This window comes from Bombus vosnesenskii, unplaced genomic scaffold, assembly GCF_011952255.1.
Source record: "Bombus vosnesenskii isolate JDL3184/JDL3185 unplaced genomic scaffold, Bvos_JDL3184-5_v1.1 scf7180000013302, whole genome shotgun sequence".
Lineage (NCBI taxonomy): Eukaryota > Metazoa > Arthropoda > Insecta > Hymenoptera > Apidae > Bombus > Bombus vosnesenskii.
The window spans coordinates 306890-333642 of record NW_022882951.1 but is presented as its reverse complement, the minus strand read 5'-3'; the positions used below and the strand labels follow the sequence as shown (position 1 = coordinate 333642).

At 37.7% G+C, this 26753-nt stretch overlaps 1 protein-coding gene and 1 long non-coding RNA gene across 3 annotated transcripts in view; both read right to left on the bottom strand.

Annotated features, from left to right (window-relative positions):
• LOC117234036 (glypican-4) overlaps positions 1–26753 on the bottom strand; it is a 131858-nt gene that overhangs the window by 28753 nt on the left and 76352 nt on the right. The window contains exon 1 of one of the 2 annotated variants that reach the window (XM_033494865.1): positions 26330–26352. The exons of the other annotated variant lie outside the window; for it this stretch is intronic. The gene's annotated coding sequence lies outside the window, so the exon portion shown is untranslated. Of the gene's footprint in view, positions 1–26329; positions 26353–26753 lie in introns of those variants that run through there. 2 annotated transcript variants of the gene reach the window in all.
• Positions 162–26531, bottom strand: LOC117234038. Its single transcript, XR_004493467.1, has 2 exons — positions 26445–26531; positions 162–221 (listed from the first exon to the last, which is right to left on the bottom strand). It is a non-coding gene; the product is annotated as an uncharacterized LOC117234038 (long non-coding RNA).

The following is a 26753-nucleotide window of genomic DNA, read 5'->3' as shown; positions in this document are numbered from 1 at the left end:
CGAAGATGGTATCCCACTGGGGATAGCCATCCACATGTTATATTATTATACCACTAAGTTATATAATATTTTACCAAATGTCCTACTGGACAAATTGTAAAATGTAAATAAATAAATAAACAAAGAAAAAAAGCTATGTAATCGCTTTACATTTCCTTTTATAGATTTCTCTTTTCTGGACGTCGTCGCGATCCTTGACCTGGACAACCTGTTCGTAGCAGCTATTAAAATATAGACCTGGCCGTTTAACCTTTTGCGAAAGGGTGTTATCAGGGATAGGTTGCAGTCGACGACGCGTGAAAAGGTTTTTGTGCTCGAGGATGCGAGAGAAACAAAAATAATAGGGTCGGTAGAGAGAAAGTTTGATTTTCGGTTAAATTTTAACGGCTTTAACCAACTCAGTCATTCTGCCTATTTTCGGGATGGTTTTCTATAGAATTTATGGGTTTATCGCTAAGCGAATTTTGTGGATACTTTTGACACTTTACTTCTTTTTGACTGAGTTTTAATGGTTATTTGTCGATGCAACGATGTAATTTGCGGAATATTTGGAAATTAACGTTATCGTTTAATGGACGTATTCTTATGCGTACAAATTGTAATCGTTCGTTCGTATTAGTCTTTTGAAAATAAGACCTTGGTGCTGGATAAGACATGTAATATTTTAGAAAATCTTGGAGCTCTGTTTTCGAGTTTTCAAACGCATCGATATCTGGGTTACGTGTTCAAAGCTCACGTCGATGCTAAGGGTAGAGAAACAAAGGGAAAAAGAAGATAAAAGGTAACGAAAGAGAAACGATGGTCGGTCTAACAGGTGGCCCATAAAAATAGCTAAGCTTCCAATAAACCTCTCAGGAACGCAACCCTCCGGAACTGGGAAATTTTCGAAAGCATATCTGCGCTAATTAAACGACTAGACACTTACCTACCTCACATATTGCGTCTCAATTTCGTTTCTTTCGGGCAACTTTTAAAATTCCGAAGGACCCTTAACGTAAACAAAATCTAGTTGACTCTGATGTTTTCTCTTTTTGACCGTGGATCGTCGACCGTCAAAGCATCGATAATCTTATTGTTAAATAGCGTTGGTCTTTTCTGTTAGAAAAATGTCAAAAGAATACATCTAGCAAAAAGCTACAATTTCTTAACACTTAGCCAACGGCGGATACCACAGCGAGCTATAATTTTCCACCGCGTATTTTTCCACGTATCGAGGACTAATATTCATTACTTAAAAAAGAAAGAAGTCTAAAAATTATTTAAATGGTTAATTACACTTATTTATAAAATATATTTTGCGGTAATAATTTTATTCAACGATTTCGCAAATTGTTTATACAAAACATCAAATTAAAAGTATATATCAAAAGTACAAAAAGATATAGGAAAAATTAAAAACATTAAAGATGACCAAAAATAAATAACACGACTTGAACGTGAAATGAAAAATTCACAATGCATTTTAATATTTTTTTACAGTGTGGTATCGTTCGATTATAACTTTATTTAGCCATAACTGATACTCTAACTTTCTAATTAATTTCAACGCCACTAAATCGGTGTATTTTATTATATACTGTACTTTAAAAAAAGCAGATAATAACTGATAATAACAACAAAAAAAAAAAAGGGATCTCCCTATTCGGTTGGCTAAGTGTTAAAAGTACGATACGAAAGGAGAATAAGCGAAGAACAAGGTGCTGATAGTATCACGATGTTTGAAAATGAATTTTAATCGTGAAATTGGAAATATCGATAAATTGATACGTATGAGACTTACTAAACTAATTAATGCTAATTTAATGAGACGAGTAACGTTAAATAGGAATATTTTACTAAAATTGTATACCAAGAGCCTGGATTTCCGGTTTCAAACGTTTGAGCCCTACTTTCAAGTTCCACTTCTCTTGCAAACACCGTAACAGTTCCCTCAAAAGCAGAAACCGCGCGAGATATCTCCCGTGTGCTAGTTCTCAAACGATTAATTTGTATTCACGTCGCATCGCGTCTCGTACTCGAGAACACGCAGAGAAAGACGAGGAATCGGTTCTCGTAAAGCAGCCGACGAACCATTACAATTTAGTTAGTCGCACACGCACGACCTCGTATCTCCCGAAAAAAATGTTGTCTTTTCGCCAGCCTGGCGCATACAAATGTGTCGTGAAACCGGGGTCGAAAGAAAAATGACACGAGGCCACAGATTACGTCCTATAATCGACGTGATTTTAAGATTCTCTGCGGTCGTGATCCTTTCGTCTTTAACACGTTGAATGCCGTAGAGGTCGCTACTGACCATGGCACCCTACAGTTCACCGGTGACCGACGCACCAAAATTAGTAGAAATACATAATTTGAACAAATGTTAATAATTATACATTTGTTATTATTACCATCGTTACTATTATACGATGGTGTGACGAAATTAATGCAGTATAAAACATATAAAAATAGTTTTATTTATACAGGGTGGTTGGTAACTGGTGGTACAAGCGAAAGGGGGGTGATTCTACGCGAAAAAAGAAGTCGAAAATATAGAATAAAGATTTTTCGTTCGAGGCTTTGTTTTCGAGAAAATCGACTTTGAATTTTCGCTCGGTACGCGTGCACTTTATCGCGTCTCGTTATAACGGATCTCACTGTAGATCGTTGTCTCGATGGAAAAATTAAAAATAAAAATTTTTATTGTATATTTTCGACTTCTTTTTTCGCATAGAATCACCCCCTTTCCGTTTGTACCACCAGTTACCAACCATCCTGTATATTTTCTTTTTATTTCTTTATTTATATTTTACAATTTGTCCAGTAGGTCTTTTTGTAAAATATTATAGCTTAGTAGTACAATAATATAACATGTAAATGCCTACTCCCATTAGGATACCACCTTCGAATTTAAATAATTTATTATATGCATTCCATTACCAATAGCTGTAGAATGCGGGATAACCCACTTTTACCATGTTTGCTGTAACAAGCAATAATTTTAAGAAAAGTTTTGACCCGACAAATATTTGGTGGCAGTTAAGGACTTCCGCAGTAAAGCAAAAAGTGTTAAACCTTATAATGGTCCTTTACGATTACTGCAGGTTCGAATAAGTACCAACAAGGGATGGCTTATGATTTACGGCAGGTCCCGGTACCTAACAGAACAGAACAAACATTTCCCAACGCAAACAGATAATTTAAGGTACTTAAGAAATGTGAATTACTAAGTGAGACGAGCGAAATTGCATTTTACCGTTATGGAGGATCACCGGTAGCCTCAGAGAAATAAATTTATTAATGATGATTAGACTGTAAGTAATATTTCAGCATTATAATCCGAAAGATCGGATTCTTGAAATACAAGAGCCGAACGAAGTTTGTACTGAGGTGATATGTCGTGATAGGGTCGGAAGAAAAACTCAGATTTATCGAACGATAAATGTTTATTCACTCTAATGTCAATGAGTACACTTGACGCAGGATTCGCGATTATATTCGGTTCGCGAATTCGCGGTTATAAGATACAGCTTGGATAGCTACGATTCGCGATGCGCTGCGAGTGCGGACAATGATTGCACGAGATGTCGAGAGCTTAAACAATTATTCGACTCGAACCGTGTAAGTATAACGATCGTGATATGTTGACTCGCGGTAATAGACCGACCTTTTTGTCGCGATGCTGCTGCGAAGGAAGACTGCGTTGGGATGTGTCTAAGGATGCGAAGGCATCGGATTCGTTGAGAAAAGCTTTGGTTCGGAAAGTGAGGGAAATGTACGTTAATGTTTATTGGCTAATTCGTGTTGGTCGTTGGAAAAGGATGCTAGCTGCCCTTGAGAGGGTGTTGCTAGCGGGAAGCATCGTACGCGAGAGATAGCAGATTTCTCGCGTGTCCCCGTGGTAGGTGATCGACTTCGAGACTGATAAACAAAGACTGTTTGTCTCTTTGGAGGACCTTAGCTAAAATAAATCCTAAGATTTATAGCGGTCCTTAGACTAGCTGGAAATATTCGGCACAAATTTATCTACATCTTGCAATCATCTTGTCCGCAGGTATAGGGTCTTTGTGTGGTGCGTCACGCGACGTAAACTGTTGGGAAGTTTACTGTCAAGTGCCGCCATAGTACGTTGCGTTTCGTAATTACACAATTGCTGGAATTTCCAGATTTCTATATTTTATGTATTTTTACGTGTTTACGTGAGAATTGTTGCTAATTACTAAGTGAAAATGAATTTTGTCATTAGGTGGTATTGACAAAATCCACAATCGCTTAGTTGCCAATTTGATAATTTTCGCTAAATTAACAGACAGCGAATCGATTTCAATTTAAATTAATTCTATTAAACAAGAGAAAATTTCCATTTTCGCTAGCTGATCCTTAAGTTAAAAAAATCGTGAATAATTGAGAAAGCGAGCACATTAATTTTTAAGGTCAAAATAAAAGGGGCGATAGCAACCTCTATGTAAATTTCGCTGTAATGTTTATTCGTCGATATCAACTTCATAAAATATGAAATTCATAAAAGGCGATAAAGATAAGTCTTCTTAAAAGAAAACAGGCGATCATCGTCTCTTCTTTCCTGATATCCTGAATATTTGAGCTCGAACTGGATTATAGGAAACACTTGATCGTCTAATAATACATCTTTACGCTACCATCGATGGGAAAGTGATAGCATCTACTATGTAGGGTAGGTGTCAATAGCTACCTTCCACTCATTTGCATAATTCCTTACTGCACCACGTAATTTTCTTCCAGTGAACTTTTTTCAAGCGGGAAGATCCAATGAAATTTGCAAAAATATAACGAATCAATTTCATCGTGTGTCTTATTACGCTTCAAGACTACCAATTACGATACATAGTCAGTTTCTCCCTTCAATTTGTGATTTTCTCTTTAGGTTTTTTTATAATTTTAAAAAATTTTCTATTTTTTTCGTATTAAAACGTACAAAAGTTTCGCGAAATTTTCCAATGTCTCAGACATGTTAGTTGTACCAACGAATGAAATAATTGCGCGTGTCTATGTAAAAATCTTTCCCTATTGACGTGGAAGTCAACAGAAAGTAGGGAATGAAGATCATGTTCAACATTCCTTTCACTAGCGACATAAAGCAAAAGGATAGTTGTAATCCTATAATCCTATAATCTTCTTTTTCTGATAACAGAAATACCAGAGGAATGTAGACGTGTGAAATTCCTTCTTCTACAGGGATTTGTATACAGGGTGGTTGGTAACTGGTGGTACAAGCGGAAAGGGGGTGATTCTATGCGAAAAAAGAAGTCGAAAATATAAAATAAAAATTTCTTTTTTAATTTTTTTTTTTAATTTTTCTATGGAGACAACGATCTACAGTGAGATCCGTTATAACGAGACGCGATAAAGTGCACGCGTACCGAACGAAAATTCAAAGTCGATTTTCTCGAAAACAAAGCCTCGAACGAAAAATGTTTATTCTATATTTTCGACTTCCTTTTTCGCGTAGAATCACCCCCCTTACCGCTTGTACCATCAGTTACCAACCACCCTGTATAAAATTTCAATTTTCACTAAAAGAAATATTGAAAGAGAATATAAAACCCAAGACTACATTTAATACCTTTTTTCTTCTTTTTTTAATCAACGAGAGAATTGAAAGAAGATAGGAAAGATTATATTCAAAGTTCTTCTTTCGATCAGCGAGAAAATCGAGGAAAAATAGGAACGAAAAACTGGATTTAGAAATACTTATTCTCTCCACAGATTATATTTTTCTATTAACAGAAAAATCAACAAAAAATAGAAACCACGGAGCAGAATTAAACCCTCTATTCTTACATCACGAGGTCGATCACGGGAAAATAGAAACGAAAGACTAAATTCGAAATTCCTATTTCTATTTCTAGGGGCTGCGTTTTTCCTACTGGCAAAAAGAATCAGATTTAAAACTCTCGTTGCTAAATTTAAAACTCTTATTCGTAGCAACGATCACGGTGAAATAAAAGCTCGCATACGAAAGAAAACTATAGTCCAACAGGATTACGATATATCCAGATTCTGTGTCCTAGTAAATCGCTTTCGTTAGCAAAGCCTCGTTTGCGACCGCGTAACCCCGCGTCGTAACAGCAATTTCCGTTCAGCGCAGCAACAACGACGCGCAGTTCCCTTTTTCCAAGGGACACGATGCTAATTCGAGGCTGGTTTATAGACACTGACACGCGGGCTGTCAACTTTGCAGCGACAACGTAGCGCATCACGAAATTCACCGTATTTACATTTCACACAGGCCGGGGCGGACCGTTCCTCTTCTCTCGTGTGCTCGTGATATAAAGCTTCTGGCGGTTTCTCGTATATTTTTGCGTAATCGAGAGTGCGTGGTTCGTAAATGGTCACGATGAAACGAAAGGGAGGAGAAACGATTTGTTTCTTCAAGTGGGACCAGATCTGAGGGGAGAATCGTGTTAAAATTGGAGAAGCTCGGGAATGGAAGACGTCGAATTCGGGGACGGTTCGGGGAATTTCTAGGGCCGTTGTTAGATCACTTTCGCTCTAAACGCTACTGTACATTTAATTACAGGATGCTTCAGAAATTAAGCGTATTAATTTCTTAACCGTTCGAGTGCCATGGATGTTTGAAGAAACAGGGTCGAAAAATTCCGAACAGCGCGACAGCGCTAGTCGTATCTGTTATTTTTATGAAATACCATTGATTTATAAATATTTCAAATTTTCTTCGATAAAAATTACCGAGAAGATAACAATGAAATACAAAATACCGTCAGTCGTCCGTAGCGTTCAAACGTGCTGGGACGTTTCGACGGAAAATCTAAACAGCGCGATCGCGATGCTTGCGACTCAAACGGTTGCTTGTTATATCATTTTTGTTTTAAATATTACTCTATTCTTGATAGTTCTATTCTATTCGGGATAATGCCACGTGACTATACCAGCAAAATACGAATTTTATAAACAAGCCAAGTTAAAGTACACTTTTAAATCGATTAGAAAAGTCTCTGAGGAAGTAGAACATTAATTAAAAGAAGCAGCCACCTTGAAAGATCTTAAAGAAGAATTTTTCATCAACGATCTGGATAATTATTAGGGTGTAACGTTTCCAGAGAGACGAGTCGTCAGCTTAATTCGAACAATTACGGTCACTGGCTGGCAGAGAGGGTTCCTCTTGGTCGACGAAAAGCCTCGACTTCGCGACCTCTGGAACAATAGGGTCTCCACGCGCCGTCTACGTTTTAAATAAAAGCTTCTCGACCTGCCTGCTACGACGACGAGCGTTTATACGCCGGAAAATATTCCTCTGTTTATCGTGGCCGAGTTTAGATCGGCGCCACCCCCGAGACACGAGTGCACTGACCAAAGGACAACAACGTCCAGCACGTTTTCTAAACATAGCAAGCCGTTTGTTGGTCGGTGAACCCTTTCTTCTTCGACAGGATGTTGATTGTAACGGGTACAATACAGTACGCATTCGCGTTTATCCTTTGTAAAACGACCAACGAATTCCAGTTTACTCGATTTGAAACGATTTCTTGTTGATACGAGAGATCCAGTCGAAGGGATGGCAGCTTTGCACGATATTTCATTTCTATCTGGTTGACTATCCTGTAACCCGCGAGTGCTAAAGCGTGGTTTATAAAATATTTCCATCTTTTTACTCGTATGAAAATTTGAGGAATACCTATCGCTACAGACGCTATATGTGTCGATAATTTGTTAATTTTTAAATAACGTGAGAACTATTGCGTTGGCAACTAAGTGATTGCAGATTTTTTCGATACCATCTAATGGTAAAATCGCTTAGTTACCAACACAATGTAACGAGTACAATACTGTGTTCTTAATTTTACTAATTTTTTTCTCCACGTTAATTCAAGCTTCTATGGATTCTATTATACTGTTACAGAGTACAAACACCGTGGCGATTATCAGTTAACTTAAACGCGTGTGTTTCATATACGCGTTAAAATAAATCAAATTTCTACCATCTTTTAGCTTTAACCCCCCGTAGCCAAGAAATATCTAAGAAAGATAAAATACGGATTAAGAATTTCTCGACATCCATTGACTTTTTCCATTACTAATTTTACGCAACTTCGACAACTCACTATAAGCACTAAAAAAAAAAAAAAAACAAAAAAAAAAAATATATGAAACCTCGTTACATCGCCCTATTCTCTTCCCACAAATCGAACCTGGACTCTTCCCCACGACCTTTAATTCCCCGAACTATGAGAATTATCGATACCTACCCCTGAAACAACCCCCTCAAAAACGGGACTCTCGAAACATGGAATCGTGCGTGCACCCCTTATCGTAGTTCGTGCAATCTGGTTAGCTTAATTTGGCCGGCGAATCAGTCTCGATTCAACGTTACATACGGGCAGATCAGAAACGAGCACACGGTCGAAACCGATGGGGTCGGGGTGTTAATATTTCATCCTGTGCCCCATGGGTATTCGTCCAGCTTCGTGCAAACACGCACACGCACGTGGCCAGCCTGTATTTATTTTATTCGGCCCTCATACGTCGGTAACGAGCACTCTGTCGCCTGCAACAGTAGCCCCGCTTGCTCGATCGCGTTAGGTATATTTGCTTTTCGCGGCTGTTTGTGAATGAATCTATAAGAAGACAAGCTATTCTCGGCGTTAAACATTTAAGGGTGAAAATAGATCTGCACCGAGGAAAGTGCATCGTTAGGTTTCTTAGGTAACATAGCGCACTGTAACCGATTCTTTAAATGTCGCGCTACTTCGAAGCAATCTCGTTAAAGTGTATTAGAAGAGCTAATTAAATATTCATTAAGGTTTGTACTATTTTTTCGAGGAACGATTGAATTCCGTGAATTCTAGGATCCTCGCTATAAGGGGGGAATTTTTAAGAAAGTTGAAAATATGATTCGACTATTTAAAATTTGGAAAATTGACGTATCTATTTTTGCTGAATAATGGAATTATCGACAGTCAATATTGGAATTATTCGGCGTTGATTAAGAAAAGTATAAAATGTAGATCGTAAGGGAAAATTGCGAAGAAATTAGAAAATATAGGGATTACTCGGTGAAGAGCTTAAGATATGCGAGGATCGTTTAATTATAAGATATAATGGTTGAATTACTTGGAAGCTAGAAAATTGATTTATTCTTCTTTCAAAAATAGATGAAACGTTTTCGAATGTGGAATTCTTCGATGTGGATTTTTAAGGATCGAGGATACAGTGTTACGTTTTGTTTGGCTCGTTTTGGTTGCGGTGCCGTTAATTTTTAAATTCAGATTAAATTGTAGTGTTGTCTGTTATTTAATGCGATTGGCAATTAAACTCCACGTTTCGGCTAACCTGCTACGCGCGGGAGTACTGGCACGGGAGAGGATTAAAGTTGGTGAAAATAAATTAATGTTCGCTTAATCCTATTATATTATTAGACAAATAATCTTCACAAAAAAAAAAATGTTTATTCGTATTCTAATTGGATATTGACAGAATGGTCGTTGAAATTTCGAATACTCGGAGTTACAATCGTTCGCAATACGTTTTCGCTCTTATTAATTACAAGATTTTAATTTTGATAGATTTTCGATAGCTTACAAATTGACAAATACAAACACGTCGATTAACAAGACTAAGAAGAATTGGGAACTAATAAAACAAAGAACTAAAAGCTAAAGAACTAAAGGACTAAAGAACCTAAAAGCTGAGAGCAAAAACTAAGAGCTGAAGGAATTAAGAGCTGAAAAAACTAAGAAACTAAAGAATAAAAAAAAGCAAAGGAATTGAGAAATTAAGAGCTAGAGGAATTAAGAATTAATCGCTATGAACAAGAAATTACTTGCCAAGAAATGGGGAACTGATCGCCAAGAACCAAGGAGTTAATCACCAAGAACTGGGGAACTAATCACACAAAACGGAGGAATTAACTACTCTAAAACTAAGGAATTATTTCTCCCTCTTCTATGTCGCTATGCTTATTTATATTTAGGTCTACCGTGGAGGGGTCGTCATGTGGCGGGTTATACCGTGGAGATTGTGAGGCTCGAATTTGGTTTCTATAGAAATTGTTAAAATTTATTTAAATTTCAAATTGGAACGCTCACTCGCGCTATTGGTAGTTTTAGTCTACGTTACGGCGCGTGTGCAGCGCGAGACGTGACAATAGATCGCAAAGGAAAATTATAAAATACACGATCTGGAAAGGAACTGTTATATTTTATTATATAAAAATATAATTGAGCTATTTAAAATTTAGAAGACTGCCATGTCCGACAGAAAATTGGTTTATTCTTCTTCCCAAGATAGATAAAACGTTTTCGAATGTGGAATTCTCCGGTGTGGATTGATAAGAATCGAGGATATAGATCGCAAAGGAAAATTATAAAATACGCGATCTGGAAAGAAACTGTTATATTTTATTATATAAAAATATAATTGAGCTATTTAAAATTTAGAAGACTGCCATATCCGACAGAAAATTGATTTATTCCTCTTCCCAAGATAGATAAAACGTTTTCGAATGTGGAATTCTTCGATGTGGATTGATAAGAATCGAGGATATAGATCGCAAAGGAAAATTATAAAATACAGGAACTGGAAAGGAACTGTTATATTTTATTATATAAAAATATAATTGAGCTATTTAAGATTTAGAAGACTGCCATGTCCGACAGAAAATTGGTTTATTCTTCTTCCCAAGATAGATAAAACGTTTTCAAATGTGGAATTCTCCGATGTGGATTGATAAGAATCGAGGATATAGATCGCAAAGGAAAATTATAAAATACACGATCTGGAAAGGAAGTGTTATATTTTATTATATAAAAATATAATTGAGCTATTTAAAATTTAGAAGATTGCCATGTCCGACAGAAAATTGAGGAAAGACTTAAGAAATCATGTAATCGACGGAAACAGCATGAATGAAGTAGGTTATCGGGCAATTACAATGAAGCAAGGATAAATGGCGGATGTGACGAGGAGATTAGGCACGCTGTCGCTAAAATTCCGCGATCTCTGGTCGCGTTGTCCGCGATGAACATCGACCCCGCTTTTAACCGTTCCTACCCTCGGTAACATCGCTCTTCTGATAAAACCACGATATATCGTTGCGAAATGGAGGAAGATACTAAGAACAATCGGCGATAATTCGATTTTCTGCCTGTTAGTTGCATTAACAGTATATGATATCTTCGATAAAACGAATCTTTAATTCCGTGAGGTATCGTGCAATTACGATTAGGTCAAATGGACATACATTTTGATTATATCTTCATACAGATACGTGATTCTTAGAGAATTTTTTAGTTTGAATATTATTTTGAATATTATAAAATTACAATCCGAACAAAAATTCTTTCAGGTAATTTTTCTTTAAAGATGTTGCAGATGTGCGATCTCTTTCGACACTGGCACAGTCAATAACTCAAATTCTTCTTCTTTCTACATTTCTACGTTTATCTTTTCTAATATTAATAATTCTACAATTGTTCAATTCCAATGTATACGATGATCCTTCGTAGTTCTGTAACATTAATATATCTAATAATTGTAGTAAATTGATTAATATTGATATTAAAACGAGAAGAAACGTGGTGTTAGCTGGGTAGCTTGAAAATCATATTTTCTTAAACCATAATTTGCAAGGAATTTCTGTCGATTTCATACGACTCTATTGAGGAACGCCCCAACGACGTTCGTTCGACGGTATCTGGCGAGATTTCGTATCTGAGACACGATGACATCGATGCTATTGCCTCCCGTGCGCAGATATCATCTCCGGCTGCAGATATTATCGTCGCCAGGCTAGAAAATCGACGTGCTGGCGAACAAAGGGAAGGCTTAATGGTCTAGTAACCTCGACACCTCGACGACTTTTCCACCCTTCCCTCCTTTTTTTTTTTTTACAACACAAGCCTCGATATTGCGCTCGTAGCATTAAAAAAATCCACAAAAGAGAATAGCGATATTTACTGGACCGAACTTTGCTATGAAATATTGCGAATTTCTCCTATCTGTCGGTAAAAATCTTGTAAAATAAACGCTCCTCGACCTCCAAATTTATAAACAGATAAATAATGTAAAGAGAGAAAAAGCAAACGCTTTGTCTAAAAATAATTCAAATTTATGGAGAAGTCTGAATTAAAATCGTTTTGATCACTTTGGCAATGTCATAGCGTTGATCTTTCAAACTGAATCAATTTCTTCAAGGTGCGACGACTAATTATAGAGATTCTTGGAATTCTAAAGACCGTGGACCGAAATTCTCGCGAACCAGAAATACTGCGACACAGTGGCAAAAAAAAAAAAAAGAAAAATGAGATTCAGCGAAAAGAAGTTGCGAGTTAGTCGCGGAGCGACTTAATTGCTTAAACGACTCGGATTATGCAAATAACGCGTCGTTCTGCCCACGCTCGTGCAACCCGTTTGTCCCGTGGATTATGGCGTTGAAACGTTGCTACCGCGTCATAAACAGTGGAAAGCTGGAATGTCCAAATGACACCAGCCAAGAGCGCTTTTCGTTGATGCATTTCGGAAGTAACGTATTTTGCAAGTTTAAATACGTTCGTTAAAAATACAGATAAACGTATGCTAAATTATCGTTTATAATCTTCGTTGAACGTCAGCTGGGATTTTGTATAAATCGTATTTTTTATCAAACGACAACAAAATCTAAGTAGCATTTTGTCTTTGTCATTATGAGATTAAAATACTTTTACTCGAGATATCGGATAATTTTTATAAAAATAACGTTCAGCGACCTAGAGGAGAAGATCCTCGAAATCTTCACGCGCTTTGAAAATTTCTCTTCCTTCTCCGAATTCGAATATCTTATTTCGATTCTATCATCTTATTGAAATATTTCTTCGTACGAAAACAACCATAAATTTCTAAATTTCGCCTCGAAAATTTCCCCTCCAATGGCACGCGTTATATTTAAATATTTTACTTCGACTACTGTTTCCAATATCTTTGCATACGAAAACGATAATAAATAAAAGAGATAAATAAAACGATAAAAATACTATTCGACTTTTCTCCATCTTTCCCCGAGGCTATACTTTTTAAAATTACGCTAAATAGTACAATGTAATAATATTTGACTACGTTGTATTGCCTTATATATTACAATATTTTATTGCTTAATAAAAATGACCATAAGCCATTAAGAAAGATAGCAATGACTTAGCTTCTCCATTATATCCTAAAGATAATATCGCGTGTTTGAACGTCGTTTACGATCTTCCTAAGGTCCCGGCGAGTCAGCAATGCGATTTTTATTCACTTTTCAGACGCGCTTTTTCCCCGGGACGGACAGAGATTGAGCTGTAAAAACCGGACTCGCCTCCGCGCCCTATAAATCTGCCACACGTCGAGCAAGTAAAAATGCGTCTGCCTATAAATACTCGTACGCTACGATGACTTCAAATGGATCGTTTCGGCCTGGTCCTTTAGCCACCCACCGTTTCACGCGTCGTCTCTTTCACTTTCGCGTTTGTCTACGTTTATTTGCGATTAAACAAGCAATTGGACGGTCGATGATCCACGAAATTATTACGCGAAGTGTAAATCATATATCGTTTACCGTGTCTACTAAGTTTGCGTTAATTCAAACATTATTTTTCCTTCGAAGGAATATGTAGAGGATTGTTTGATTGAGCTGTTATTTAAACACAACTCAATCAACAACATGATTCGAATTGTCCTTTAGCTCATGTGTCGCTACAAACGTAAGATAATTTCGTGAAAATTGGATATTTTCTATATTCATTTTTACGAAGAGAAAAACCTACAGGAGAAAAGGCAAGATACGTTTAATTATACTATGGAAGATTTCCTCACACAGGATACTGATATTGAGTCGATAACTAAGCGATCGCAGATTTTGTCGATACCACTTAATGACAAAATCATTTAGTTGCCAACCCAATAATTATAAACAGTAAAGAAACGGATATCTTTTACTGTATTTACCTACATTTCTTCCAATTTTTTTTTTTTTAATAAACTGGTAAATAAAATGATATTTTTTAAAAATAATTTTCATTAAGAAAGAAAGAAAAATATTTGTATAAGTATACAGTCATGATCAAGAGGATTTAAAAATTTATTAATCGTATTGCGATCGCTGAACTTGGTAAGGAATACACTCACAAGGGATTCGTTAATTTGGCTGCCCTCGATTTATTTCTTTCTACCACGATGAACTTCATTAAGGGAAGTAACAGTGTGGAAAATTGAGGAAAGATCCAGTCATTATGATACATCTAGTGGCATTTACAAAGGTCTACGGAAGTTATTGTAGCTACATATCCGCTGGTACCTTTAACGACTTAAAGCAAGGGAACAGAATTATCGAAGAGCGACCCCAACTTTCGTAATGAGAGCTACTTAAGGAATTCTTTTCTTTTACCATCCTCTTTCTTCCATTTCCTATATCAGTTTAATAAATCAAGTAAAAGATTCTTCCAACGACTCTCTACGATTATTAACTTTTTATTTAAATTCGTGGCCGAGCAAGCGCCGTGACTAAATTTTATAAAATAAATTTCTCCTTTCTTTGTTTCTTTACGAATTTGTCCATCACTTTCGCGCTATACTTTCTACGTAATGAAGCGACAATGAAATCTTCCAACCAAAATGTTATTGTAGCTATTTAAAGACTTTATTACCGCGTATCTAAAGAAGTCACAGCAGTCTGGAATGTTACGGTGGATTCAGGCCCACGCAAAAATTGTCTATTAGTACTTTCATGGTAGGGAGGTAACGTAACAACCGCGTTCTCTTAAACTTCTAAAACCTTGGTGCAACGCCTCGTTCGTCCATAATGTAAAAGTGGCGGCCTTTGAGCCAGTCTTTTCATTAACCAAAGGCGGAAATCTTCGAGGCAGGAAGTAAGCGTTTTCTTATGAACCTGGTCCAGAGGCTTTTAACGTGCTGCCACGTTTTATCGCTGGTCAAAGTTATAATTCCTTAACGTGGCAGTATATTAATCTTACCAGAGAAAAGATATACCTCAACGTCTAATTTCCTTGCGTCAAAGGAAAAAAGCTAAGAAACGTAAAGGACTCGATTACGCGGGTAAAGAAACTTTTTCCATTTGACGCAGTGATACGAATGAAAGTTTTATGGGCGTTAAAAATTCAAACTAAAAGTTACGTATAATTCTGAACGATGGTGCGATATCTATTGGTATAAAATAAAAATAAAAATTCCAACTCCCATTTCCCTCCACATGGACATTTCCTTTTTCATTTGATCGAAGACGGATATAGAAATCTTCCAACTTCTAAAAACGTGTTTCCATTAAATCCACTGAAAATCCATTGGGATAAATAAAAACGGAAGAAAAGAATCCTTTCGTAAAATTGATATCTTCGTCGATAGCGTGATAAGTAAAAAATAGCGAACAGTTAACGCAAAAATAAGCGACGTTTGTTGAAAAATAAGCCTCGATGCAGCAACCGTTCTTAGAAATAAAAGTAAAGCGGAGTGGTGAGGAAGGCGAGCATTTAGAAACGAAGGAATTTCGAATGTTCTTCCTTTACTGTCCAATTATGGCTTTCGCGTTGCACGAATCAAAGTTTAATTTATATTTATGCATAGTTTCGGCTTGACCGGAAACCGCAACATCCGCCGGCATCCGGCACGCGTTGTCGTCCAGTTTTCGAGGGACGAAATAGTGAAAACGATGAGATCATTCGTGTTTGCTCCAGTGAATCATCGTCTGGCCCGGCAACGACCACTGGCTGCTGTGGCCAGGTTTCACGAACACAATATGCCATGAATTTCATGAATTCGGCGATGTATAACTGGCTCTGTGAATTAATTTTCTTTGATAAAGAGGATATTCACAAACGCGGCACGATCTGCAAAAATGTCCACATCGCCAAAAACGAATTTAAACGGAGCAGTTGAAACAACGACGTAAGTTAGAAATTCAGCTGTACCAGTTTTCTTTGAAACAGCGATCGATCTTTCAAACTTCGCTCGTCACTCCACTCTGATCTCCTTAAAAACCCAAGGTCTGCGACTTGTCTGAAGGAGCAGAAAGAAAGACGGAGATTATGCGTGCGCGAGAAACCGTATCGATCACGTCGTTCGAGTCAGAAAGTGGCTGCGGGGGTGAAAAACAAGTAAAGAAGGGGACCAGCGTAATTCCGGCTCTCTTTGAATTCTTCCATCGAGCGGAACGAAGACCGTGTTATAGACACTTTATCGGGTTAGAAAAAGATGAAACAAGGAGGAAGGAAGAGTGGCGCGTTTATTGAACGCGTTGTATCTCGAGCAAGCGGATATAAAAATAAAATAGGGAAAGAAAGGGCGAGAAAGTCGGAGTGAAACGATAATGGTAAACGTTAATAACGCAGCGATGGTTTGGCACGCGTGTGAAACAGGATGGAAATGAGCCATGTGAAGAAACGACGGCAAAGCGGATTGATCGTTTACATCGTTTTATATAGTAACACATTAAATAATAATAATTGGCGAGCGATATGGTCGATGTTGCAAAACCATTCGATTCGCGGAAAAGTTTCAAACGATAGAAGAATCGTATTGTACGAAAAATGTAATTCTGCACTAAAGCAAGGTTATTATACCGCTATGAATTTTCTTTGGTTACAGAAAGAAGCTCTAAATGATAAAAAAATATTCTTCGCGTCGCGGCAGAATTCTTCTATTTTGCGTTATGGAAAAGCTCCATTAGACCGTAGGGAAATAATTTGATATATCGCAGGAACATTCTAAACGACAGAACACGACAGAACTGTATGGTGGAAAAATTGAATTCTGTATCGTAGAGAACTGATACTAAACACGTAGAAAAATTTCTTGTGTATATCAGAGAGAAAAGTTCTCTCGGGAGGAGAACTTTACCTTTCGGTCGAATTGGTTCTGTACTGTTCACAGTCCTCCGGATGGCGGCACGAAAGGAAGCTACAGGAGCATGGACCGCGTAGCATGTGTTCGTATCACCTGCCCTGCAGTTGCCAACCGAGTTGCAGCTGCATGCGTGCAACGATACACGGGCACAAAGAGAGGCCCAGGAATCCGGCCGTGGTTTCGGTATGTAACCGGAATGCAAGGGGAAACCAGGGAAAAAGGAAGACGAGGAACCGACGAAAGAATCGAGCGAGATTATCGTGCGCCAGAACGAGCTTTCTTCTTTTCTGCACGGTGGTTAATCTACCGCGAATCTACCGAAACGAGAAAACGTCTCTGACTCTAAAGATTTCAACTTCCAACTCGAGTTCCTCCAGATATGGAAAAAACGGGCGAGAAAAAGTTCTGCGACCTAGAAGAAGCTTGAAATTGTTGAGTTCAATTAGGTAAATTAGATACGAACAGATGTGTGTTACTGTTATAAACAAAGTGTTTATTTATGGGAGACTCGATGGTATAAATATGTAGGAAATGCTCAAAATACAATACGATCAAAACATACGTGCAAAACTAAGTTGCAAATCTACGATAAAATTTGTTCGTTGAAAACTCCTAAATATTAGTTCGTCCGAAACGTTTCTTTCGTTTTATAAGATGATAATAGATGAACAACAATTTCTGTTTTATATTATTTTATTGAATTACGAATTACGTTTCGTTCTATTTCTATTATTATGTTCCTGCATAATTCTCGCATCATAAAACTCGCAATATGCGAAAATAAGTCAAAAATATAAAATGAAACCTTTTCGTTTGTTCTCCTTTTTGGAAAAATCGTATATAAACTATCTCTCTTCTCTAATTTATTTTTAGTGGCTGGTAATTATTCGAACCACTGATCCTCGTACATTCAAAAACCACGAAACCTTACACGTATCTAGAAACACGTAGAACATCTTCGAACATCTTGCGGCTTATTTTTCGAGTTCTTACAAATCTAATCATTTTCGTTAATACGCCAACTCTACATCCTCACGAAATTTACCTATTACGTTAAAAGTGGAAAATATTAATTTCAACGGTGGTTCGTGCAACGAGTGCAATTTTTTATCAATTCTACGAGCGTAGTTGAATTAATGCGAAAAACAGTCTATCGGATACGATATCTGAAATCAGACCAGGCGAACCGACCAAGCGAAAAAATGGCTTTTCGCGCAAGAACGTGACAATACGCGGGCAAAAGTCGGATTGAAAAGGTTCGGTCGAGGACCTACCTGAGCAAGCAAGGTAGCATTCTTCGGCCAGTGCTACCCACGCGCCTCGTTTGCTATATCAAAGAGGCCGATGTTTTACGTGCACCCACCAACATCGGAGTGTTTCCTTCGACGCGACTTGCGTGCGTCTGCACGGCGTCTACACTGTCGTCAAATATCTCACGGTGGTATCTTTCTACTTTTTCCCCTTTTTCGATCGATCTTCCTTTTTTCGTGAGTCGATGTATTTTCGTAGTCGACGTTTGTTTAATAACAATAATATTTAAATAGCAAAACTATAGAAGCGCATATTGTGAAAATAATAATATATACGTCATTGCAATTTTTTATAATAGCCAATTTAAATTTAAGTCTTTAGTTCGCTGATTCCATAAAACGATGACGATCGAATTATTAATTCGTCATAAATGCACGCCTTCGTTCGATATTCAAATACTACTTTTACTGCTATTACCACAAATTTTTTTTTTATTTATTTATTAAAATGTACAATCAATTCTCGCATTGAGAATTTTCAGTAATTTTTTCTGACGTGGCGCAGTGATGGCTAATTATTTATAATAAGTTAATACTTATCATAGATAAGTATAATTTATAAGTATTATAAATAAGTAAATATTACTTAATTTAGATAACTAATTGAATCTAGCGACCACAAATTAAACTGAAGTATCTGGATATTTATGAACGATTATAAATAAACGTTTACATTGACGCATACATTTACATAAAGTTCTATTGGAACGAACGATCAGAATATTTTCGTCACTAACAACGGTAGATTTTATCGAGAAAGTCTCCGATCGAAATCCTCGTTATCGACATATTTACGCCTGCGTCGTGGCAACCGACCAGCTGCAACCTGCTTAGGAAAATGTGGAATAAAAAGTTCTGAGACTATGCGTTCGTAACAAGATGAAAATTATTTGAAACGCGTGCGTGCACAGTGCGCGTATGATCGCGATTGATGGAGCGCGCCAGCCTCGTTTTCCACGATGCAATTTCAAGCACGCATTCGCATATCTTTGCTGAGTATCGACGAGCGTTAACATACAGCCAATTATAGCTGAAGCTCGATTGCAACGTCCACAGAGAGAAATTCCTCGATTATTCGGCAATAATCGAGAAGTAATTGCCGATCTAAATTCGGCGACGTTTTAAAATCCGAGAATCGACTATCCGAATTCGAATCGATCGTAACAGCGACGCTTTGAACCATTGTCCGCTAATGGGATCGGTATTTATATCCGTGGGGGAAATTGCTGTTCTAGTTTCGACTGTATTAGAAATAGAGGAAGAGAAATTTTGGAAATTATATTGGCAGATGATTGAAACTGTCGAAGAAAGACAGGAAAAAGCGTAGCTTGCAAGCGTAGAATGTAGAAATATTGTATGATTAGACGAGCGTAGTTAAATCGCAGATTTGTAGACGGCAAGATCGATTGGTAGCCGCATCAGGGCGTGTAAATAATTTCCCGGTGCGGCAAGTATCACGCTGAATAAACGCGGACACGCGGTTCACGTTGATATTTGCACCTGTACAAATATGCACTTTCAATCGGCAATCAGCGAATCGTGTGAAACGTAGTGCACGCGTTCGAATGGACAGAGAACTCTTAGACTTCGACGTAGAAAAAGAAGGGGAGAGGAAGGGGAATTAAGAGAGTTAAAGTTTCATAGAAAAGTCGGAATCAGTAACTTTATGGAAATGGCGAACTTGTACAAAGCGACTAGCCAAGTTTAAAAAATTGTCGGAATTTTGAACAAATAAATGTATCCACGTAGACGATTTTTATTTTGATAAAAAATTCTCACCGTCAAAAAACCAGTTATTGGGTTGGCAAATAAGTGATTGCGGATTTTTCCAATACTACCTAATGACAAAATCCGCAATCACTTAGTTGTCAACCCAATATACTACATTGTAGAATAAATATTCAATATGCTAGTTATTTATTTATTATCCTGGAATTGAAAAAATATTCAGCCCAACGATAACGATTCGATATTAAAATTGATGAAACGGAGTAATTTAACACTAGAACTACCATACCAGTCAAATTGACTGGTTTTACAATTTTATCTTAAAATTCTTACTTCGTGTTATCTTTTTTCCGCGATGACGTAATGCCTTTCGCAACGATAACTAAAAGAATAATATATTGAATTTTATTTCGTTTTTTATGTATTCAAACTGAAAATAATTTTGTATCAAGGCTACTTATACCAATACCAGTGAAAATAGCTGGTACTTGTCAAAGTGTAAAACGGTTCTGCAATCTGTTCATCGAACTCCAATTAACCAGTTTCCTCGTTTTCTACAACTTCCCACGCGTTTTCCAAATTTTTACCGCGTATCATTCGATATGATGATATCAGATATCAGGAAAATTCCGGATCGGTCGCTAGATCGTTAGACGCTAACACTAGAAATACCACGCCAGACAAAATGACTGGTTCTACAATTTTATAAATGCGTCAATCCTCGTTTAGGTATCATGGCTCCAGATGGATTAATAATACCAAAATATCTACTACATAACGTGGAATTCCTTCTGTAAGAAAATAATAAATCAATAAATATAAAAATATTCTGTTACTTAGCCAACAATTTTTAGTAGCCAACAATTTTTCCCCTTTTACGAAAGGTAACGTCGTAAAAATTGATGCAGCAATAAAATGTCAACTGGCACGCTAACGAAATTGCAAAAACACGGGCAAGGTGAAATAGTAGCGATCAGCGGACATATTTCGAGTGGCAAAGGGTTAACAAAGCGACAAATTACGATCAGAATCGAAACTGGTTTCACGAAAGGAGAAACTGGCTCGTTTTATTTTCTCGCTGGCCATTCGGCAAAATTGTTCGCTACCTCGTTAATTATCTGGCAAACTACGGCAATCGGCGGGCATAATCGAGAACTCGACGGTCCACCGATTAATATGCGCTATGCGGTACGCGTGAAATACGATAATGATCGCGGCCGTTTCGCGATCCACGGCGATTCATTAATATTGATCGAATTCAATTTTCATCGATCAACGTCCCGAGCTACGTCTCCATCCCGCAGGGCAGCCTCTACGCTGCCCGTTTTTCGTATCGACCCATCGTCGTAAGACGACCACGATCGAAAGAAAAAAAGAATGAGAAAGAAAGAAAAGAGAAAAGAACAGAAATTGTGACGTTTAAAAAAAAAAAGTAGGAAACGACGCATGAATATTACAGACTTTTTGTTGATCCACCGTTTCCTCGTCCCTTTTTTCTTTTCGCTTTTCACTTTGATCTTACCTTGGAAGAGACGGATGAAACTAGTTAGTGATTTTTATGTCGATTGCTTCGTGGTAGGTATATAGATACTCAGCTGGAGGAACAAGAAAATTAAAAAGACGAGAATAGCGGGAAACAGGTGGAATTTGATTTCCGAGTTTAGTTAACGAGGACTTGGAATTTTACGAGATGTATATTTGGTGGAATGGTTTTACAAGAATTTTTAAGAGACACAGCGTGGAAACCTGTTACGAAATAACTGTCTTTCTGTTGGGATAAATATTAACGTTTCGTTTTAATATCTTCACTAACGAAGCGAGATCGATTAGTAATTCTAAACGACCGAAGCATGCTCGTGAAGTTATTCGATTTTCTATGGGAACCATTACTGGCCTTTTACCAGGTGATTCATATCGGTTAATATCAGATATTATAGAGAATTGTAAACGATCAAATGAAATTACGTAGAATTTATAAAGAAAGGAAGAGGGTCTCGACGAACAAATGGGGAGCCAAAAGTTTTGACAGATTTACACAGATTACATAGACTCACATAGAGACGTGGAAAATGATCATGGAAATTTTATTTTAAAAAACGACATTCCATACGCGTTAGTTTAACAAACTCCTGGAAAAAGTTACTCGGATATTTACAAGATATTTGAGATTGTGAATGATACTTTTAATCGCGTTCCACTCACAATCTAATTTCGATGTTCGTTAATAGCGGACAGATCGGTAATTAGCGAGACGCGATTAGCTGATGGCCGATCTGAGCCGCAGTTATTGTCCCGACCGCAAATTAATTGGCTGGGTCCGCAAACTCGACCATGATCGACAGCGATTCAATTCCCCTAATTATCAAGTCTACAAATTGACATAATTATCTGTCCACGATACAGCGACACAAGGGCGTCTTTAAAATGTCAGATTCACGCACGAATTAATGCGTGTTCTTAATAAATTTCACAAAAATCACACGTCCGGCCAAAAGCATCCTTTAAACGATATTCTCCATAAATTCCGAAAAATTTCTTAAAACACCAACTTTCCAAAGATATTTCACAAGGATTTCTCGACGTTCCCCAATGACCGTCGTTCTTTCTCCTACAGCTGTGATACGTCGAAATAAAATCGAAAATAAAGTACGAAGCGACTTCTCGCCGAAGGAAGAAAGTGACCATTGGTCGAAAGAAGAAGGACAAGAGCGAAAAGGAAGAAAAAAAAAGGAAAAGGGTGATATAGCAAGAAGAACAGGAACGGTGGCGTGAAACGGTGGTAGAGTGGCGCCAGCCAGCAGCTACCTTTTTTCCTTATGTCGTAAGAACGCTCGCTTCGTCTCGCCTTTTTCAATCTTTCTCTCCTCTCTCTTCCCTCTAAGTCTACCTTTCGTGTCTTTCGTTACGAAGCATTCACTCTCCCACGATTCTTTTTTATGCCCGCTGAAACTTTTGCACGCGATGTTACCGAGTCGAAGGAATGCCGAAGCGTGACAACAGGGTGGCATAGACGAATCGACGAAGATCGATAACGAAAATAACGCGTATTTCGTAGTCGTCTACGAAAGATAGAAATCGAACGCTATGAATCGTGAATCGATATAGGATACTAATTAATAAGCAGCGAATCGTAAAATATTTCATAGCAAAGCGTCCGATATGGAAACGCTACTACGGTATTGATGTATCATTTAAAATACAGTCCTTCGGGGATTTCGATGCTGTTTTCGCTGCTTATCCGTAACTATTAAAGATAGACAGAAGTGCATGAAAATTTGTTCGAATAAATTCAAATGAAATTAGTTCAAAGATCCATATAACGTATTGGGTTGGCAACTAAGTGATTGCGGATTTTTTCATTAGGTGGTAATGATAAAATCCGCAATCACTTAATTGTCAAACTCAACACTTTTGCAACTTCCAAGCTCTTTAATATTTTTATAACAGGAAATTGTGTACGTTTGTTAAAATGATCATGAAATAACAACTACTTACCATCTGAAATTTTAAAGGAAATTCATATGTTACAATCAATGACGTAGAATATTGTTGCACAGTCTGGTTTATCGTTGACATTTAATTGGATAGGCAGAATATCAGTACTTCGATATTTTTATAACAGGAAACTGTGTACGTTTGTTGAAATGATCATGAAATAACAACTATTCACCATTTGAAATTTTAAAGGAAATTGATATATAATAACCAATGGCGTAGGATATTGTTGCACAGTCTGGTTTATCGTTGACATTTAATTGGATAGGCAGAATATCAGTACTTCGATATTTTTATAACAGGAAACTGTGTACGTTTGTTGAAATGATCATGAAATAACAACTATTCACCATTTGAAATTTTAAAGGAAATTGATATATAATAACCAATGGCGTAGGATATTGTTGCACAGTCTGGTTTATCGTTGACATTTAATTGGATAGGCAGAATATCAGTACTTCGATATTTTTATAACAGGAAACTGTGTACGTTTGTTGAAATGATCATGAAATAACAACTACTTACCATCTGAAATTTTAAAGGAAATTCATATGTAACAATCAATGACGTAGAATATTGTTGCACAGTCTGGTTTATCGTTGACACTTAATTGGATAGCCAGGATACCAATATTTTTATAACAGGAAACTATGTACGTTTGTTGGAATGATCTTGAAATAACAACTATTCACCATTTGAAATTTTAAAGGAAATTGATATGTAATAACCAATGGCGTAAGATATTGTTGCACGGTCTGGTTTATCGTTGACACTTAATTGGATAGCCAAGATACCACGTGTATACAGGCTGAAAATCCTCGAGGTTGTGCTAATTATTCTCCCATCCGATGTTTCCACCGCGATCGCTCCAAGTAGTTAGCGTACGCTAACTATTGTTCAACTCACACTCGACGATAGCATATACGTAGATGGGTACATACACAGAGGTAACAATACATAGAGACACGTGTAACAAACGTGTCTGACAAGGTACTCCAGGTTGCTCGTTTCGCATCGTGAAATTCATACAGGTGTTTCGAACCTTTCCCCTCTCTGTTCTTCCCTTATTTATAAATATTACCATTCAGGCCGTGTTACGAGTACTTATTCGCGTTGAGTACTTTTTAACAATAAAATATCGTATGATTGTTAAACGAAAATACTTTCGAAAATCAATGAATATGATTAGTTTTTCCCTCGCGATAAACCTACAGATTATCGTATCGATATTATAAAAATAAAAATCATGATCAATCAATCAATCATCAAATCAAATTTCAATTTAGGTTTTTTAACATCGACCCTATTATTTTGTAGAATCTCGAGTTTGTACGTTTCGATCTCGAAATTCCAAGGGAAACAGAAATCTTCGAAATTCGAAGCGAAACTTTCAATTCGATATTTCTTTTCCATCTACTACACATTTGATTCTACGATTTTTTCAGATTTATTTGACGACAGGTATTCTTCCATTTCTAATTATTTTATTATGTTACGTTCAATTCGAAAAATTCCTTCCAATTCCCGCCACTCCGATCATTCTTTCACGTTCGATCGAACCGCGCGTTTAATCATCCATAAATTCACGTGTCGACATCGTGGTTTTTTTTTCCCGGTCCGCCGAACGATTTCGAGAGATGAAACTGACACGACATAATAATAATCGACGGAGAGATTCGCAATCCGTCACGCGATTTACGAGCACGCTCGGCGCGAATATCAGAACGGGACGACGCGACGGATCTCTTTAATTGATTTAATTCTGGAGGGCCTTCATGACGTGGCTGGAAACCAAGTGACAGGGTCAAGCGGCACTCTAGCCGCGGACCTCGAGTGCCATCAAACGATCGCGCTTTGATATTCGTGCCACGACGAATCGCGACACACCGGCCGCAATTTATGCCACTTCATCGACGGAACCCTTTTTTTTCTCCGTTCCCACCGTGGTTCTCTTCGACCGGTATTATGTACACGTGTTTTCTTTAAAGATTAACACGTTCATTGCGCACGGCACGAAGCCGAATTCTCCGCTCCTGTGTTTCCACCGCAAACGTAATTTCAAATTTTACTAAAATAATACGCCTGTGGAAACTATTCTTAAAATAATCCTTCTACTCCTCATAAAATAGACTTTCTGAATTAATTTTACGAAGAATCGAAGTAAGTTGGTTATGAGACGACTATAGGAACAAAATGGCAATAATCGAAAGATTTTAGTAATTCGCGTGTCGCTATGCTTTGTATTGAGTTGGCAAACTAAGTGATTGCGGATTTTGTCATTAGATGGTATTGACAAAATCCGCAATCACTTAGTTGCCAACCCAGATCTCTTATTCAATTTCATACACCGAACTCGAGGTGGTAATGTAAAGTTATACTAGTATTCCAAAAGTATAATTAGACTGGCTCAAAAGTTTGTTTTGCTTTTTAAGGAAATAATAGATGCACAACATTTTTTCATACTATTTCATCGAATGATGTTCCAATAGAACAAAATGGTAACAAACTAGCTTCAAGTAAAAACGTTATGGGACATTTATGAACAAAACTCCTTCTCTTTATTACAGCCGCGCGAAGTTAATCTAACAAAAATTAATTTCGTCGCTCGTTTCTATTCTCCTTTGCTGATAAAAATGAATTATTACTCCTTGCGTACTCGGAAGAAACTAATTCAAAGCTAAAAGTCAAAGCACCTCGTACGTCACTCTAGTTTAACCAACTCAGCCATCCATCACCAACAAAACCAACCATCGTGACCCTTAAATATCCCAAATCTTAAACATACCGCGAGACCCTCACAAGGCAAACAAACGGAGACAAAAATCCATGATGAAACGCAGGGTCCATCACGGAACAGATTTACCGCAGGAGAAAACTACATAGCGAAGAAGGATCGAATTTCCCACGAGCTAATGGAACTTTCAAAGATGTTCGTCCCGACTTCCGCTCACCTGTGCAAGGTTGAGCACCATCCCGCTGGAGCCAAACTCTCCCACGCGTCCACCGATCTCTCTCTCTCTTTCTCTCTCGTCTTTTCTCCAACGTGCTCTCTCTGGACCATTTTACCTCGATCCTCTATCCTCCTCCACCCCGCGGCTAATACTTCGTTCGTCTCGTTGCTCCATCCTCGTCCCGCTCTCGTCTGTCTCCTCCTACCTCTTCGTTCCTCTTCTCCTGTGGTATGCTTTGAGATCCGCCGCCAGTGCCGTCTCCCACCCTGGTTCGCGAACAGCTGATTCGCGAAAGGGGTCAGCCACCCCGAAATCCGTCTCTTTCTCGCTATATTCGGCCGTTTTCTCGATATCCTCTGCGCCGCGACGATAAAGACCGCCGCGATGGAACAATTTCCCGGTGTCTGCGCCGGCTAATGTTGTC